Raw genomic sequence first — 6,000 nt, forward strand, 5'->3', positions numbered from 1 at the left:
GGGAGAGATTACAACATCAAATTACTCGGCAGAATACAAAGATCAGCCTGTGCAATAACGGTCGGCGCAATCAGATCATGTCCTAGGGAGGCTCTGAACGCACTGACACACGTTATTCCAATAGACCTACATATTAAGAAGACGGCAACCATGAGTGCATTTAGGTTAAACGAAGCGGGCCGCTGGAAAGAAAACACTTATGGTCATGCCAGTCTACTATTGCGGCAAACTCAGTTAACCTCGGTGAGAACTGACTACATCGTCCCGACGGTAACATTCAATAGGAATTTTGCCACTCTCTTTCCATCTAAGGAAGAGTGGAATAAGGGATTCTCATTAAACAACTTCGACACTACAGTCTATACAGATGGTTCTAAAATGGATTGTGGTGTTGGAGCTGGTATATATTCTCATAGACTTAAAATTGAAAAATCTGTGCGCCTCCCCAATACCTGCAGTGTCTTCCAGGCGGAAGTACTGGCAATTGGGGAAGCTTGTAGGCTACTAATCACAGACTTCTTTTAAGAGCAATATCGCTATTCTCTCGGATAGCCAAGCTGCAATCCAGGCACTGGATTCAGCGACTACAACCTCAATGGTGGTGGAACAAAGTAGGAATAGCCTTCCCACCTTGAGCGAAAAACATAATGTTACCTTAATCTGGGTCCCAGGACATCGGAATATTGAAGGTAACGAAAAAGCAGATGAACTGGCAAGAGGGGGATCTGCCATGAATAACGCTCTTGCAGAACCGGTATTCACACCATTAGGTGCAGTCAAGAGTACAATTTCCCTAAAATACCTCCGAATGGCGGAGTGTAGATGGAGGGGCCAGACGAAATGCAAAATCAGCAGAACGCTATGGCCCACCTACAACCTTAAACAATCATCAATATTGTTAAACATGAAACGACGGGATGCCTGGAGACTAACGGCAGTCATAACTGGCTTTTGGTCTGTCGGAGAACAGGCAGCCAAAATGGGCATCCCTCACAACACATACTGTCATAGTTGCAAACAACCGGAGAAAAAGGAAACAATCTTCCTTTTCCTCTGTGAATGCCCTGCCCTATGGAAGGACAGAATGTTAACCCTGGGCAAACCGCTGTTCGAGGAGCTCGAACAACTGTCTGGCTTAGATGTCAACAACCTAATAAGGTTCCTGAACCGCACAGACTGGGTATAGTCATGCCGTAAATAACAAGTTGGTAACGAGGATGTAGCAACAAAATGGTGCGGAAGCGCTAGTTGGATTCAGGATGAATCACCACTCTAACCAACCAACCAACAAAGTTAGTGATATGAAGAATAAAACCCGTGCACGTCGCTCAAGAACAACCGAAAATATTGCTGTTGGAGCTGAAAGTGTTGAAGAAAACCCAGGGTTATCCATTCCTAGTCGTTCTTTGGAATTAGGCATGAAAATGATCCGGAATTACGTCGAAATTACGAAAAATCAACTTGAGTGATTTTGGCCCGTTTCCACCTCGATGGCTTGGTCAGCAAGGAACTATCCTCAACGTGTGACTGTTTGGTGCGGTTTATAGTCAGCAGTAAATGTCTGTTCTGAATTTTGTTAGACATTAAATAAATAAATATATAAATAAAATGAACCTGGGGCAACAGTTACGGTGAACGGATTGCGCTATCGAGAGATGATTAACGATTTTTTATGGCCGGAATTGGATGGTATTGATCTGGACAACATTTACTTTCAACAAGACGGCGCTACGTGCCACACAAGCAACGAAACTATTGGTCTTTTATCAAAATAGCACCTCTTATTGGAAAACCCTTTATATGCCTTGATTAGTCGCTCTGCTAATGCTTTTCCTGTTATCATTACCTTTCGCGTCATATGCGAGTGCTTTTTTATGTTTTATTCCTGTTATGATGCAAGTTATTATTTCGCGTGTATTCGTCCTTTTTATTTTTGTAAAATCATAATGGAAGTTGTTTTGGTTGTAGATTTTCTTTTCTTCGTCATTTGATAGAACTTTTTCAAACTAATTTGCCAAATTTTTCGCCTTTTCCTTTTTTGTAAGGGCCCATTAATTGTCATTTTTCTTTAATAGTGGTTGATGTTTTACTTGTGCTTTTAATGCTTTAGTAAATTTCCATAAAGTGTAGTTTGAATCTTGATTGGGAGTCAGGTTCTTTAAATAGTTTTCGGGATCTTTGTTATTTCTTTTGTAAAAGGTATCCTTTAGAATATTTGTAGCTAGGTTTAGTTTTCTTTTGTCGTCAGGTGATCTACTTTTTTGCCATCTTTCACTGAACTTTCTTTTTTCAATAATTTGCTTCTTAATAGAAATGTCAGTTACTGCCGTATTTGTTCTATTTGCTTGCTTTGGTGCCGATCTGATCCCAGCTTCTAGGAATACGTCGTTGAAATGGATAATGGCACGTTCAATGTCAAGTTGCGCTTTTAATATCACATTTGATATAAGTTGATCATTAATATGGTGACGGAAATTTTTCCAGTTGGTCCTGTCATTAAGTATGCGATAAGATGTATTTATCGATTTAATGTAACTTACATATTCAAGTAATATCGGCGAGTGGTCAAAAGAAAGTTCATAGCACGACTGAATTGTTAATTGGCTATGGCCTATGTTATTGACTATTCAAAAATCGATAAAGTCTGGCATTTTCTTTGAATCAGTAGGCCAAAAGGTAGCTTCACCGGTACTTATAAATCTGCAATTGTTTTTGTTAATTGCGTTTATGAGAATACACCCCCTTTCGAGTGTATATCTGCCGTTCGAAGTCGGCTTGAAACTGTAGGTCCCTCCATTTGTGGAACAACATCAAGACGCACACCACAAATAGGAGGATTAGCTCGGCCAAACACCCAAAAAGGGTGTACGCGCCAATTATATATATATATATATATATACATATATTTCGCATCCCTTGTAGTTGGTGGTAATGGCTACGTCCACATAGGAGCATTTTACTTCCTTCAAAACACATAAAATAATAAAAGCATATATACTTACTAGTCAATAGTTAATAGTGCAACAACGTTACCTTGATAGATTACCAAGGGCTTTTAATTTCAGTTTCTATCACTTTTACCACGATATAGCAGGTTTAAAATCGAGGTTTTTATTTATGTATAAAGTATTTCTTATAAATGTTTGTATAGTGAAGAAATATTGTTAGATATTTAGCAAGGAAATTATTGTACAATATTGCAACTCTTTATTTGTTCAAAGTGTCAAGATTGTTGCACTGAAAACAGAATGAGTGATATCTTTCAAGAGAACACCGTCAGCGGGTGGAAATCTTTAGGCAAGGAGGAAGATGTTCACAGTGAGTTTTTGTTTTTCAACTTAAGTAAATACTTAGTCTTGCCATGAATTCTGTGCCATTCCGTTATTTTTGATTCTGTTCATATGCATTATCTACTAATAAATTATACTCAGTTTCCTAACAAATTTCGCTTGTTAACAATGGAGTGGGAAGCTAAGGAAAATGGGATTGCACTGATTACATAACATAAGTGTGGTGGAGCAAGTGAGATTTTCGAATTGCTTAAAAATTTTAATATTTCGAGAATGTTTGTCTACCGCACGATCAAACGCTTTTCCCAAACGTCTGAAGTGACAGACAGAAAAAGAAGTTTTTAATAATCAAAACGACAACATCTATGCTAAACCTTCTAAAGACGCCAAAATTTTAGGGTTCAGCGTGACCACCAGCGAGCCTCCGTAATGATTCGTTGTGGAATGTCTTCTGCATTTGCTGAATGGCATAATCGTTTGAAAGCAAATGGTGACCATTTCGAATGAAAACTAAATTTTTTTTTTAATATTTGCATGATGAAATAAAACTAGCTTCATTAATAAAAGTATTATAATTTCATATCTTTAACGGACTTAACTTATAACAGGGCAAAATAAATGAGTATGATAAGTGTTTTACCGCATGGTAGTACAGCAGCAGTACGTTCATTTTCCACAGTGAAAGTTATATTATTGCCCAAAAGAGAAATTCCTTAAAAACTTAAGAAAAAGAGGCACAATTAACAACATTATATTTTCCAAAGAAATGTGTCTTGAACATGAAGTATTTTTTCTTTCAAAAGATTTAATAAGTTTATATAAGAAATTTAATTTTAAAGATGGAAACTTTGTTCCGAGGACCTAAATGTTTTCATATGTTCTGTTCTTAAGAACTGCATTTCACTAAATGAATTGCATTTATACGTAGAGGGTGAATTCCTACATTTAAAAGTACAAAGTATTAGTCTCTTTCATTTCTACACTTCAGTAGATTATAATGCCAAATATGCGGAACCACGGTTAGATGCTGATTTCAACTAGTTTGCGTTAGTTATAAATTTTCTTTAAGAACGGTTTAAAAATATAAGAGATTAATTCTTTGCATTTTTACATTTAGGAACCCATCCATATTAACACAAAGTAACATACTACATATAATTTTCAAATTAGTGTACACGATAAGTCGAAAAGTTATTAACCGATCTCCTTGAAATTTTGCTCACATCTTTTTTATGATATTACTTTCTATGTGAATTTACAAGTTTTCGAAAGTTTTGCGAAAAAATAATTTTTTCGAAGCAAAAGTATTAGGAAAGTTCGCCCCAAAACTCATTTTTTAAGCATTTTATTTGTTATTATGACCTTAGTAAACAAAAAAATGTTTGGACTTTTGTATTCAAGTCTGACGCCGATAATACAATGCCCGCCGATTGAGAAGCCTCGCTGCAACCTTCCTGGAAGAATTGAGCCATTTTAAATAATTAAAATAAAAAAAAATGTATATTATTTTAATGTATAAATACCAATTTTGAAAAAAACATATCGACTTCGTCGAGAGTGCGGTCAAAAATTCAAAATTGAAATTTGAAAAGGTCGAGCCAAGGAGCACCAGGAGATTTGGTGGCTCCTAAAACACTCAGGCTAAAGAACACATTGCATTTATAGCTCTGGAATGGGGGTATATAGTCAAGGAGGGAAGGAGAAAAGTATCAGAGAAAGAGATAGGAAAGAATAGAGACAGAGATAGAGATAGTTAGTCCTGTGAGAATTTTCCAGATTCTTTGGCAAATCTGTAAATATCCTCCAGTTTTCCCGGAACCCATATAAGTACAAGCCTGTTTTGTCTTGCATTTACATTCTTGAACAATCTTTGAGGTTTGCTTCGCGTTCTCCAGGGCCTTCAATGCAGCCTGACTATCACTGAAGACTCCAATCTGTTTCCCGCTCCCTCTTCTCTCGATTATTAATTCGGCTACTTTTAGGATAGCAAAAACTTCTGTTTGGAAAACAGTTGCCATTCCCCCCATAGCATAGTGATACTTATTACTATCGTTTAAGTACCATCCGGCTCCAGACCCTATTTCATTCTTGGACGCATCGGTAAAGAAAATATCCGTCAAACCTCCCTGCATGCATTCTGGATTGCTCCATTGCTCACGCAATGGAAATCTGACATCAAATTTCCTTCCAAATGAAACTGTGGTGCCAAAAACAGTGGATACTGCTCCGACAGCAACTTAAAGATTTCTCTGTGTCCCGAAGTTCCATCTTCGTGCCAGAAACCATATTTATGGAGTCTACACATTGCTTTTATTGCTTCCGATTGTATCTTAAGATTCAGGGGCAGCAAATCAAGCATAGCATTTAGGGCATCACCAGAGGTTGTACTCATGGCACCCGTGATGCATAAACATACACTTCTTTGCAGCCTGTATAGTTCCCGGATTGAGGATTTAACCATGCTCCGTCGCCACCAGACCACAGAAGCGTAAGTGATGATTGGTCTGATAAGTGCTGTGTATATCCATAGGACCACAGCAGGTTTCAGACCCCAGGTTTTGCCAAAGGCTATACGGCATTGCTGAAAAATCTTCAATGCACGGTTCACCTTCAGTGAAACGTGTGTCTCCCAAGTCAGCTTTTTATCCAAGATTACTCCTAGATATTTAACTTCGTTGGAAAGACCAAGTGTCACACCTTTCAGTGTTGG

The sequence above is a fragment of the Anastrepha obliqua genome, chromosome 6 (genome assembly GCF_027943255.1).
Source record: "Anastrepha obliqua isolate idAnaObli1 chromosome 6, idAnaObli1_1.0, whole genome shotgun sequence".
Lineage (NCBI taxonomy): Eukaryota > Metazoa > Arthropoda > Insecta > Diptera > Tephritidae > Anastrepha > Anastrepha obliqua.